Here is a 13507-nt window from a genome sequence, read left to right on the forward strand (position 1 = left end):
TTCTCCAACAACTAAGAAGCACAGCTTATTCTATGGGAAGTGACTGAAGGAAAGACATTACTCTCTGGCTATGCTAAGGGGAAAGGCAAGGACTGGAGTAGGTTTGGAGGCTGCATGTGTTAGTGCAGAGTGCAGGGCAGACAAAGAGCCAGGGAGTGTAGTCTCTGTTTTATGAGCATAAGGCCTATTAAAAACATGTACCTGCACACAGGCAGAAGAGAAACTTTGCTTTATCAAGTGTTGGAGAGTTGAGATTTCTTTCAATGTGGATGGGAAGAATTCTAGATGACTCACTGGAGAGAACTTGTTAAATCGGGAAGTGGATTGATAATTAATGATTAGAATCCAGAGTGAGGAGCCCAGAACAGCCCCAGAGATGGAGAGTGTCTATCTTCCTTGATGTATAACAGATGCAGGAGCAATGAAAGGAGATCCAGAGAAATGTAAGGCTTGAAAAAGGGGCCACTGAATGAGACCCAGAGACCAGGACAAAATTCTCCACTCCAAACTGTGGTTGCAGAATACTGTTTCTTCAGAAGTCTCCCAGAATACTCCTGTCTTCACTCTGAGATGCTTCATTTAGAGTTAGGAAAGTGAAAACAAAGGAGGAAGAAACAAATAAGAAGAGAGGAGAGGATAAGAGAGGAGAGAAGATATTGTCAATTCACAAGAGCCGGTCTTACTGCAGGAACCTGATAAATAAACCTCTTCAACCTTGAAACCAGAGCTCAAATGTCACTGCTTCCTTTGAGAGACGAAGACAGTTTAGACCAATGCAGCAGAAGGGTCTCATCCAAGGTTACAGACGAAGACACAAAGAGGCCGCATTGTACACTTCCTGACCGCTATTCTAAGTCTCTTCTATGGCTCTCTGAATGAGGAAAATGGTCACTAGTGACTTCACCAGCATGCAGCTATGCCCAAATATCTTTAAATGGCCGAGTCTAGGAAGAACACCCTCCAAGTCATCCTGGGCTCTGGAAAATAAGAAAAACAGAGCTAATGGGGTTGAGTTGCTAGAGACTGAGGTACAGGCTAACAGCACAAGCCATTTGTTAAATTAGAAAAGCCAGCTAAGGAAATGAGGTGAGGAATAGAGCCGGAAGGTAGAGGCTGACATGGAACTGAGTATAAAGAGAAGCTCAAAGGCCTTGGTTGTTGTGTGGTGTCAGGCCCTTCTTCCCAATGCTTTTGAAGTTAGCCTTTGGTAGGCAATACAGAACTGAGCCTAATTATTAAGTGTCTGCAGCTTGCCATGCTTGTTGGTGGGAGAAGACAGTTTGGTTCTGCCTCACAATAAATATCTGATGGCCTTTCGCTCCTATACTCTTATTTGTTTATCTGGGATCCATCTCAACCCATTTTGAACACTCTGGTCAAATAGTAAAGTTCTATCCTCTGAAATGCACATGGGCATGTTTCTTTACTTTTCTCTCTGTAGCAGAAAGAGTTTTGCACTGACCCCTCAGTAGTAAGCATTTCTGATCTGGACAAGAAATATGGTCTAAATCGCAGTCAGGGACAGAACTTCATGAATGGATTTTCCTCCTGGCCCCAGAACCCAAATACAGAAGGCCCCTTGAGATGAATGTTGGGTGCCACAATACAGACACTTGCCACCCCTCACTTGTTGGGTCTCCTGGAGGACAATGGACCAGATGATTCTTGCAGGCTACTGCATCATAATGCTTTATTTCCAATTCTCTTAGCTCCTAAGAGCCAGCCTGTTGCACTGGGTTTGGAAATGGGTATTCCTCAGTCACATTGGGCTGGCCTTCTGCCTCCTTTCTGCAAACTGCCTGATCAGCACATGATGCCCTCATCTTGATGGGATGCTATAGAGCAACCCCTGCTCTCCTGGTGAAGGGAACAATTACATAACTAGAGTGACAATGCCAAAAAGAACAAAAACATAAGGAGGTTGGCCAGCCACCCGGAATCTGGGGAAGCAATGAAGCCAAGACAGATCACAGAATGGGCCCAGCATCTACCTCAGAGTACAAATATAATTTTAGGAAACTCTCCAGCTTATCCTATCACATTCCAAACCTAAAAGATACAAAGATTAAAAGTTCCTTGTGAGCTTTCTCCAACATCTTCTTCTTATGTGATACAAGTCCATAATTTTAGATGGTCTAGGTTCTTCCATGAGATGTGTTTCTCATCATCTACTCTAACAGCAGAATGACACACTCAGACATTGCAGTCATTCCTAGGCACCTACAATTGAACTCGCCAGATTCTAGGAAAGCTGCCATGCTTTGGCTCCTACATTGATGGGGTAACTGAATCTTTTATTTATTCACTTATTTTCTATGTTTCTACAGAGTGTCACTTATGTTCAGGTATTGGGGAAATGAGGAGAAAAGTTTGCCTTTCAGGATGAGTGATGATCTTTGGTCAGTAATTGCTCTAGGAGAGGTGCTGTCTGCAAGCTGCTGTGTCACTTTCCTAGTTCATGGAGGCAGAAAACAGATCATGCTAGTATGCCATTTTATGCCCTGATGTCACCAACAGACACCGAACCACAGTGATCATGTCTCAAGAAGGGCCTGGGTTCACAATTGGATCTAATATCTCTTACTACAAGGCTTGAAGGCTCTAACATGCTCTTCTTTAAGAAGTGGAGGTGGGATGTGTCTGCCATGCAGGCTGAGAATCAGTGGTTGTGTAGGTGGAAGCACTTTGTGAGCTACCTGTAGATGCTAAATGCAAGGGACTTCTGTTAAAGAAAAACTCATGCTTGGGAACTGCTAAGTTCACAATGGTCACAGACATTCTACCTAGGTTAATTCTTGATCGGTGGCATTTTTAATACTCCTATTGGACTCTAAATGCACCACTGACTTTTGACAAGATAGACACTTTAACAAGCTCCAACTTGGTATGTATTTCCTGCTCTGAATATGGCCTAGAAATGTTCCTGAAGGCAATGCTTGAGAATCTTGCTGAATATAGTCCGGTAAGTAACATATTCTGAAGATTCCATTAAATCTGCTGCTGGAGAATGGGGAGCCAGAGCAAATTAATGGCCTTCTATGGATCACATAGGCTGCTTTGGTAGGGTCTAGACTTGGCTCGAATCTGTTTTAGGGAACTGGCAAGGCTTGCCTCTATTATCAGTTCAACTCTTCCACTTCCTCACTACATAGCTTTTAGTGACATTTACTGATGGTACCCATAATGGACACACCAAGGCTCCACTCTTTCTCAAAAGCCTGTGCTTGAATTTATTAATGCTTTCAGTATGCCCCCCCCCCACTTTAGGAGATTAGGTGATGTTGGTCACTGGACTTGTTCAGGATATTGGGATGTTTTAGGAGGTAGTTGTCATGGCTCTGATATTCATGTGACCCTTTCATTATTTCTGAGGAGACAATTCCTTCTAATTCCATCAGTTTCTGTTGATGATTTCTACATAACCGTTTGATTGGAATAAAGTGAGCAAACAAGTATCTGTGTTTTCACATGGAGACCCGGATCTGCATCTTGACTAGAGCATTTGATAGGTGACTGAAGTTAAACTGGTTACTTAACCACTCTGAGGTCCCTCATTCATTGATCCCTGTAGGAAAAGAATAACATATTCCCAGAGGCTGCAAATTAGCAGCACAAAATGATAGAATATATTCTTTGTTAGTTGGGGAGGTCAGAAGTCTGAAAACCAGACTTTCTTTCTTCGGGGGCTTTAGGAGAGAATCCAATCCTTTTTCTCTGCATTCCTGAGTTGAGTCCAAAACCTTACAACTGCAATCTCTGCCTGCAGCTTTTTATGACATTTCCTTTGTCTTTCTATGTTACATGGGTATTTACAAAAATATACATTAAAAAAGAACTCTTCATACATATGTATATAGTATAATGAATGTTTCCTCCTAGTGCCCTCTTCTCCCTTTTTCCCTCCCTTGATCACTCTGTTGGTCCCTTGGTCCTCCTGGATAGGTTTGTTTCTGTACTTTCATGTCATCTGTATATACATTATTGTATATTTCAATATAAAGTCTAGGAACTACAATGAGAGAAAGCATACAATCTTTGTCTTTCTGAGGGTGGCTTAATTCACTTATGATTGTCTACAGTTGAATCTATTTTCCCGAAACAACAGAACTTCATTCTTATTTATAACAAGCAAAGTCTGACTGTGTATATATGCCATGTTTTCCTTATCTGTTCCTCTGTTGTTGTCTCTTAGATTGGTTCTGTGACTTAGCTACTGTAAATCCCTTGCAATCACAACGTCATGCAAATATCTCTGTGATAGGCTGATTTCCAGTCCTTTGGGTCAGAGACCTAGGTCACTTTCAGTTTGCTGAGGCTCCTGTTGTAGCTGGACTAGTTTCCATTTCCAGCACGGTCTGCGAGGGCTCTCATCTGTCCACATCCTCAAGCACACGCTGTTGTCTGTTAATGACTCTCATTCTAACTGGGGTAAGATGAAATCTCCATGCAGATTTGATTTGCAGCTCTCTGATAGCTACTGAAATTGAATATTTTTTTCCATATGCTTATTGACCATTTGTGTTTCATCTTTTGACAACTGTCTGTTCATTTCACTGACCTATTTATCAGTTTGGAATACCTTTTTTGTATGTAGGATACACCTAGATAACCCAGAAAGAACTTTTCACATGGAGACCCCTAATTTAACAAACACATCATTGCAAGGAAGGGATTAGAATCGAAGGACATGGCTTTCCAGTGGCCCCATTCAACCCACTACAGATCTCATGAGTCTCGTGTGAGCTTAGTTAGTGGTTGTCACACCAACAGGGCTTAACAATGTCAGGGCTATGCCACCCAGGCATTTAGGGAGAGATATAATTGCCTTCTTTAAAACTTAGGGAATTTAGCTTATGTGGGGCCTAAAAGCAGCTGCCACTTTTTGTGTACCTGCTGTGAGCTGGAAACACGTACAGTTTGCCTGGATTCACCCTCCCAGCTGTAACACTGGAGGCCAGAGCTCAGCACTGGTGGGACACACAGTCTGTACAAGGCAGAGCTGGTGCTAATTGCAAGATGTCCCATTTGCTCTCTGCAGGCACCATGCTGTCTCTCCCACTTAGTGAAGTAACCGGCTGAACAGACGTACTGATTATCTCATTCAGGCTCCTTGAGAAGTATTCCCTGTTAGAAGCAAGCAAGGGGAGAATATGACCACCTTGTCATTCTGATTTCCTCTCAGACAAGGAAAAGGCCCACCCAAACCTTCTTTGCCTTCTCTTGGGAAGCGTGTGCATTTTCCCTCATCTTGAAAAACCATCTCTGTGCAGTGAGTGTGGCTAGACTATTAATCAAACTCTTAATAGAAAAGATTCCTAGGAGAGAGCACAGCATGAATGATGGAATATTTATCTTTGCTTGCCTCATCTTTAAAACCTGGAGCAGCGTGATTATACATGTCTTCCATAAACATGGGGCTCTGCAGAGGAGCACTCTGTTGAGATTTATCAGAGCATCTGAGCCCATTCTAATGAAATGGTACGGGGTAGCATCCTCAGCTCAGTGAATGGAGTTCATGGGGAGAAACATTCAGATGTCTGTGGGTTCCATTTTTAGAATGATTTTTCACACCAGATGGGCTTTTTTCAGCATTAGTTCATTTTCTGAATGTTCTGTAAGGCCACAGTCAGTGTCAGGATGCCATTGGCAGGATCAGAAAGCGGGGCCACTGTGGCCTTGAAGCCAGTATTCCTGTGGTCCTCTTGAACTCAGTTAGGGATCATCCACTCTTAAATGAGCCAGGAAGCAGTTTGCTTAGCTCTAAATTGGTGCACAAAATTTTGAATGATTCTTTGTGAGTCTGGGCACTGAACTGCTTCTAGGAGCACTGGTGGGGCAGAGAAGCATACATTGAAAAAAGGGACAAGATTATGCTGTCTCTATGAAAACCAGGAGACACTCTTAAAAGAAGCATAATGTGGTCCTTCAGTGTGCACTTTCATGCCTCTGAAGTTTCAGATCAGTGGTTCCCAATTTGTGAGTCATGGCCCCTTTAGGGGTCATATATCAGATATCCTGCATATCAGATTTTTACATTAGAATTTATAATGGTGGCAAAATTATGGTTACGAAGTAGCAATGAAAATAGTTTTATGATTGGGGTGGGTCATCAAAACATTAGGAATTGTATTAAAGGGTTGCAGCATTAGGAAGGTTGAGAACGACCGTTTTCGATGGTGACACTTGGTGACAAATGAGCAAGTAAGACTTACCCCAAATGCACAAGGCATATCTATGATGATGGGCTAAGACCATTCAGAAATGTGCCACTTTGTTCCTAAGTAAAATGTGAAAAATGTTGGTTGCATTTAGGAACTATATATAAAAGCTTTATAGTAAATAAAAACCTCTTAAATAAGTGTTTGATTTACTCATTAAAAAAAAACTGATTTAGACCTAAGCAAGTTTAAAAACAAAACAAAACAAAACAGCTTTTAGAAAACTTTTGTCAATGAAATGACCTCCCCCAAGTGAGGGATAATATCTTATTTCATTACCTGATAGCTGCTCACTGTAATTCTGGGGAGATGGGCATTGTCTTGTTTGAGGAGTTCCAAGTAAACACAGGAGAAAATGTTACTCCTCAGTTAGCACTGGTTATAAAACCATGTAGGTTTGCTTTGTCTGTGTAGTCAAGGGTGACACGGAGGCCAAGACTTTCTCAGTTTTCCTGCCAGCTTCGATGTCTTGCTGGACCCTTGTACCCCAACGAGTTTGGCACTACCTGGTTCTATTTTGATGGCTCCTACATGCTTCTCCAGACTCTGAAGCATGCTGAACTCCAATTTTTCTGCCAGTTGGCTATTTATTTACTTATGCCAGAGCACAGCCACGGCTCTGTATCAAGGAGCTCTAGGATGGAACGGATTGCTCAAAGGTTCTGTGTTCATTCACCTGAGAAACTGTGATTCAAGAATCAAGAAACTTGCTCATAGCAACTCAATTAAACGAAGGCAGAGACATTGTTTGAAGTGCATTCAAAGTCATTTTCCTCCACTTTCACAAGTGTTGTCAGGGAATATTTTTTTTTCTGTGCAGATATCACAGTTGCTTTGCTTTGTCTTCATTATGTTCAACAGGACCTGGTATATATTACTCGTGTTCTGATATTTTCTTTAGTATCATGAAAAGTGCTTCTCAAAGAAATGACTCCTGGAAGGAGCTATACATAGACAGACATGCATGTCACTAACACATACCTAATGAAGGAGGAGCTGAACATACATACACATATACCCACACAAACACACATGCATATCATACATATGCCTAGATGTATGCCCATTTAACCCATTGAGAAAACTCTTCCCAGCTTGATTAAAAGGATACACAGTCCCTGGTGCTTAGTCAGAAGGCCCATTGAGATACCTCTGATATGTACACTCTGCAAGAAGACCAAGACTGCTAAAAGAGTAAGGCTGTTGTCTCTCATTGTATCGTGGAGGCTTGCACTTCTCAAGCAAACCAGTGAATTGGAGCTTAGCCCAAGGAACTAGTGCATGAAGACTTTAAAGAGAGGCAAACACATTTGTTTGCATTTACAGTTGTTCACATGGCTAACTCTAGTAATTGCAAGGACAAGCTCACTTTGCCTTAAAAGACTACACAGGAAGTGTTCTAAGACAGCAGACTGCTATTCTCTCACGACTCTGGAAGCCAGATGTCAGAAATGTAGGCATGCCAGGGATGTTTCATTCTATCTTTCTCATGGACTTGTCACACTGCCTCCTCTTCTGTTCCCTCATCTCTGGTCATCATCTAAGGCTGCATGCAACTCTACTGTAGTCCACACAAAGAAAAGCACAGCATCCAAGAACAAAAAAATATATATGTAAGAAAAGACACTTCTCCCACCAAAATTAGATTAAAATTTTTAGGGGTTTAGGTCACAGATATAACTTGTTGAGTGCCACCATTAATTCCAGTACAGTTTATACAGCTTAATCAATCTTTTTTTTTAGGATATTTGTAAAGAATCTTGGGATTTAGAGCTAGAGTGGTTTCATTCAGGATTTCAATAGTCTGGATTTCCTAAGTGATTCCAATGGGACAGCCAGCTATGTAAAGGCCAGCCTCTAGCTTATCCCAAGACTTAAGTAACCAAGGACATCTCCAGGATGGTCTTTCTGAAACATGAATCAGAACCCCTCATATCTCAGAGTAAACAAGTCCTGAGTGCTGCATCTTTCCTAGCCTCTCCCTGACATTGCATTTGCCCTTGGGCTCTGTACTTCAAGGCCACAGACTCTTCCCTTGCTTCACGCCCTTTGTGCACACCCCTCCCTCCATTTCTAGCTCTCTTCCTTGCTCTCCTTCATTGAAATCCTGTGTATTTCCAGTAGCTGCTTCTCCTTGAACCTGCGCTGGATTTGATGGAATGTCACTCACTCAGCATTGGCATTCTATTCCGAGCATTGGATTGTGGCTGCATAGTGACTTTCCTGTCTCTGACTAGATTGTGAGTTGATTGCTAACTGGCTTTCAAGCCTTTCTTCTCCAAGTCTTGTAGACTGGGCCAAACACATACTAGGAATGTATGTTTACCGTTAAATGACCAACAAGTGATCATAGCTTTCACATGACATTTATCTGCCATTCAGGGTCACTGCCAAATTTTCTTAGCATGCTAATTCCAATGAAAATTTTGTTGAAAGACAAAAAAGCCCATGGCACTTTAAACTGTAATATATTGAAAACATTTTTTTCATCTTTAAAAATTAGTGCTGTATCTATTTTATTTGGATGAAATTTCATAGTTTACAAAACACATTTTCAAATTTCATCTCACATGTCAGTCAAACAAGTTAGGCAGGGCATACATTAATATCTATATTTTGTAACTGACAACACAGGCCTAGTTAGATCAACTGACTTGCCCAAGGTCACCCGTGCAAGTACTCAGAGATAAAGCCAACACTGTCTGATCCAAAGCCAGCAGAATTTGTGCTACTCTGGAACTCTAGTTGATGATTACAAGCCTTACTAGAAAAATGTTGCTAGTGGTCAGCTGATCTGTAGTGAGCATGGAATATACAATAGCAGAAACCTAGCAACTGAAGGTGGGACTGAGGTCTAGTGCCTAACTGGCCCACCACCTTTCCTTTCTGCGAGGACCCAAGTGACAAGAGGAAAGCAAATCACCATAAGCAAAGAGGAGTGTCTACTGGACACACTGCATTAGAGCCGGTGTAAGCATGTGGCCTAAGACAATTGCAGGTCTCTAATCCCCAAGCCTCATTACCATAGTTACTTTTCACCGACATGATATAAACATAGACACACCTAGGATGAAGGAGTTGTCTCTATCAGACTAGTCTGTGAGCATGTCTCTTGATTGCTAACTACTGTCCCACTGCAGTCAATGTCATCTCTGGATAGTTGATTGATCCTGGGATATATATATGCACACAAATATATATATATATATATATATATATATGCATACATATGTATATATATGTGTGTATCATATACATCATATACATACATATACATATATATATATACACATACATACATACATACATACATACATACATATATGTTGAGCAAACTGGAGAGAGTAAAGCCAGTAAGGAGGATTCCTCCATGGTCTCTGCCCCCGAGTTCTCACCTTGACTTTCCACCTTGGCTTTTCTCTGTGATCGAGTGTGACCTGTAAGCGGATATAAACCCTTTCCTCCCATAGTTGCTTTTGGTCACAGTGTTTACCACATCAACAGAAGGCAAACTATAACCCTAGCTATGAGTTTCCGATGTCAGAGAACAGCAGGAAAAGGATTCCAGAGCTAAGTCATCTGTTACTCGGAGGTGAAGCAACGGCTTCTCTCAGTTAACTGAGGAGACAAGACCCTCCCCCCGAGTGGGCAGCATCTTGTGCCAGGCAGACCAGACATGAGGAAAACTCAAGCTTGTGTCCTTGCCTCACCTTCAGCTGCATGGTGTGTCTATCCCCACTGCTGCTATTTTTCGTTGATATCTGAATCCAGTTTCTTTGGTTTCCAATGTGTACTGAGGCCCACAACCTTCTAAGAGTCCTTCAGGACTTCAGCACCCAATTGCGACTGTTGATGCAACAGCTTCAGGGCCTGAGCAGCTACAGGTTTCAGCCTCTTCAGCATTTAGACAGCCACTGTTGGAGCTAATGTTTAGAAGTCATTCTGGAAATCTCCATATGTGCGTGTCCATTTCTGTGTGTCTCTCTGTGTGTGTGTCTCTATGTCTCTGTGAATCTCTCTCTGTGTATATTCTATGCAGTCTGTTATTCTAAAAGTCAAATACACCCATGGATCCAGAACCCCATAATTCCAATAGAGTGGAATAAGAAATTACCCTTAGGTTTTGAGTTCCCCTAGGTTGTACTCATCTATTGGTTGCTGGGCATCAGAGCCTTGGAAGCAGGCCTTGTGATGATATAAAATCAACCAGCAAGAAACCCTGTATTTGCCATTTTCACAGTAGTCACACATGGCTTCTAGCACTAAGCACTTTCTCCGTGCCTGGATGCCCATAGGTAAAATCTGGGAAACAAGCTTATGTGAGAAGGAAACACTGAAGTGAGCATCACAGTTGGATTAGCAATGCTGCTGAGAATAACTGCCTGTGCCCACAGCAGAGAGAGGCAGCCTGTCTGAAGCCTGGGCTCTTTCTGCTTCTGCCTTGCCAGTTGCTGCCCTGACACTTTTGATGGAGCAACAGACATAATGAGATGGCTGGAACCAGAATTAGGTGAATGTCATGAGGTGGTGAAGAGACTCCAAGTCTAAGGTAAGTCAGCCAGTAGTCCTGAGGCCTGAGGATTTTTTTTTCCAAGCTTCTCAGGTAGTTAAGACATGCTCTGACTGACATTAGAAACTTTCACTATTTGACAAGCAATTTCCTTTTATTGTGTTGAACTGATCAGAAGGGGTCTCAAAGATGGGCGAGGGGTAAGAGGAAATTATAAAAAGTAATGAGGTAACTGATGAATGCGATACACAGAATTCTTCTGAAAGTTGACTGTGGGCTTAGGCTGGTTAATATATTATTTATTTTTTTAAATCTGAGTTACAAGTTTCTATTTTAAATATACAAAAAGAAGAGCCTCCAGGTATTCTTTTTCATGTCGTTGATGGACAGCTGATATTTCTGTAGGACAGATGGCTATATTCATCTCACCTAGCAGAAAAGAACTAGAATTGAAGCCAGATCTGCTGGCTCCTCTGGAGCCTTTGTCTACATAGAAGTCTGGCCACCTCTCCGGCTGTGAAACCCATGAGGCTAGCAGCTTACATGAAACCTTCTTCTCTCTCATGGTCTGGGTGGGACGCTGTGTCATTTGACACAAAGAGTTCTTTCTCCAGCTGTCCCCTCTGAGGACCACCCAGGACAAAGTTGGTTGCAGCCACAGCTGGACAAATTTAGGTCAGATCTGCAGAAGAATTTCCTGGCAGTGTGGCTAAACAATGGGACGAGTTCCTGAGCAAAGAAGTAATTTTCCTCTTTAGAAGATCTGAAAGCCCCCGCCCCAATGTCTGTACAAAGCAGAAGCAGAAACTCCATATCCTGTTTTACTTGCCTTATTATACCAGAGAAGGCCGTGATGCCCAGAGGGGGCAAGACAACTCAATTCAGCAAAGAAGATGCTTAGAGGATATGAAGAGGCAATGAGTCTGGAAACGTTTCCCACACCCCTGTTCTATGTGCAGCTGGATGTCAGGGATAGAACAAAGATTGACACAACATCCTTATCTGTATGGGTACTGGGTTCTAGTGAGGGGAGATAAGTCTAGAAACAGGGAAGGTGCTAATACATTCTACATGGTAGCAAAACAACTTGGAAGAGAGAAAGTCAGAGCTGTGCTAGCTAGGGAAATTTAAGAAGTCTCTCTGACAAGATGGTTTCTGAGTTGAGGCCTAGGGATGTAAGGAAGCATTCCAGAAGACAAGTAGGGGAAGAGTGAGAACAAGAGAGGAGATGAGAGAGAAGGTGCTGAAGACAAGCCCAGGAGCTCTGTGGATTCCTCTTCCCAGCTCACTAGACCTTTCTCAAGTCCAGTCTGTCTTCATTTGCATTAGGGGACAGTCTCAAGTATCTCTACAGCAGCTTGTTGTAAAGATAAAGTGAGAAAAATGTTCTATGTCTGCTACATTACTAAGTCCCAAGCACTCCCAGTTATCGTACATATAAATGCTTTATGAGAAGGCGTTGGATAGACCCCCTGTGCAAGGTGGCGGCTGGAGAGGGATGGGTCTTGAGTTCTTTCCTTTTGCTTCACCTTTTAAATTTCAGCGTCTTAGAGAGCACATGTATTCCTTTTTATCTTTGTGACAAAAAAAAAAAAAATTCCAGTAGACACATTTGAGGAAGGAGCATTTGCTTTGCTTATGGTTTCAGAGCATCTAGTCCAACACGGCAGGGCAGATGCTACCCATGGTAGTCACTGTTCAATTTTGGTGGACACAAGTACAAAGGAGAATGCTAGCAACAGCAAGGTTTCAAGTGGAGCCAAAGACTCTACTGGGAACTGAGACAGAGGCAATACATGGCATATTCTAGCAAGAAGTTTGCATGCAGTTGATCCCTGTCCCTAGACTTCCTAGACATAAGGCTCTATATGATAGACTAATGAACTTGGCAGAGGGAATGTCAAGACAGTATAGCATGCAGGCTTACGTATGGCTATTGTTTACTACTTTTAGCTATATTTATTGCGCCAATGAGGAGTGTAGATAGCATTCGTCTGCTTTGCTTCTTGGATCACCATGATGAGAACTGAGGTGCTCCAGCATGGTTTCCCTTGCATCATGGACTGAACCCTCTAAGTATGAGGACTGAAATCAGTTTTTCTTTTCTTTTCTTTTTTATTTTTACTTTTTGATTTTGCAGGTACTCAGGAAAAGTAAGTGATGGAGCAAAAAGCAACTCCACGCACAATGTCACATTGTGTGTGAGTATGTGTGTGTTTGTGTTCGTATGTGTGTGTGTGTGTGTGTGTGTGTGTGTGTGTGTATGTGCGTGTGAGACAAGGCCTTACTATTTAGCCTTGGCTGGCCTAGAACTCAGAGAGATCTGTCTGCCTCTGCCTCCCAAGTGATAGGATTAAAGCCACTTACCACCATATATGGCTTATGTTTGAGCTTAAAAAAAAAAAAACACTCATTAAACTTTCAACCCAAAATTTGTCTTGCCTATGATTAATGTACGGATAAAGTTGGAGCAGAGATTGGGGGAATAGCAAACAAATGACTGGCCCAATTTAAAACCTATCACATGGGAGAAAGTTGACCCCTGACACTATTAATGACACTCTGCTGTGTCTGCAGACAGGAGCCTAACGTAACTGTCTTCTGAGAGGCTTCATCCAGAAGCTGATGGAAACAGATGTAGTGACCCACAGCCAAATTATAGGCAGAGTTAGGGGAGTCTTGTGGAAAAGTGGGAAGAAGGACTGAGGGAGTTAGAGGGATCAAAGACAACACAAGAAGACCTACAGAGTAAACTAACCTGGGTCCATGGGGGCTCACA

The 13507-nt window shown here is 42.3% G+C and overlaps 1 long non-coding RNA gene across 3 annotated transcripts in view; it reads left to right on the top strand.

The window, feature by feature from the left end:
• The window catches only part of LOC132646859 (uncharacterized), a 43314-nt gene that overhangs the window by 17723 nt on the left and 12084 nt on the right, over positions 1-13507 (top strand). For all 3 annotated transcript variants that reach the window (XR_009585199.1, XR_009585200.1, XR_009585196.1), the window contains one exon: positions 10667-10767. This is a non-coding gene — a long non-coding RNA (uncharacterized LOC132646859). The remainder of the gene's footprint in view (positions 1-10666; positions 10768-13507) is intronic.

The sequence above is a fragment of the Meriones unguiculatus genome, chromosome 1 (genome assembly GCF_030254825.1).
Source record: "Meriones unguiculatus strain TT.TT164.6M chromosome 1, Bangor_MerUng_6.1, whole genome shotgun sequence".
In the NCBI taxonomy this organism is placed as follows: domain Eukaryota; kingdom Metazoa; phylum Chordata; class Mammalia; order Rodentia; family Muridae; genus Meriones; species Meriones unguiculatus.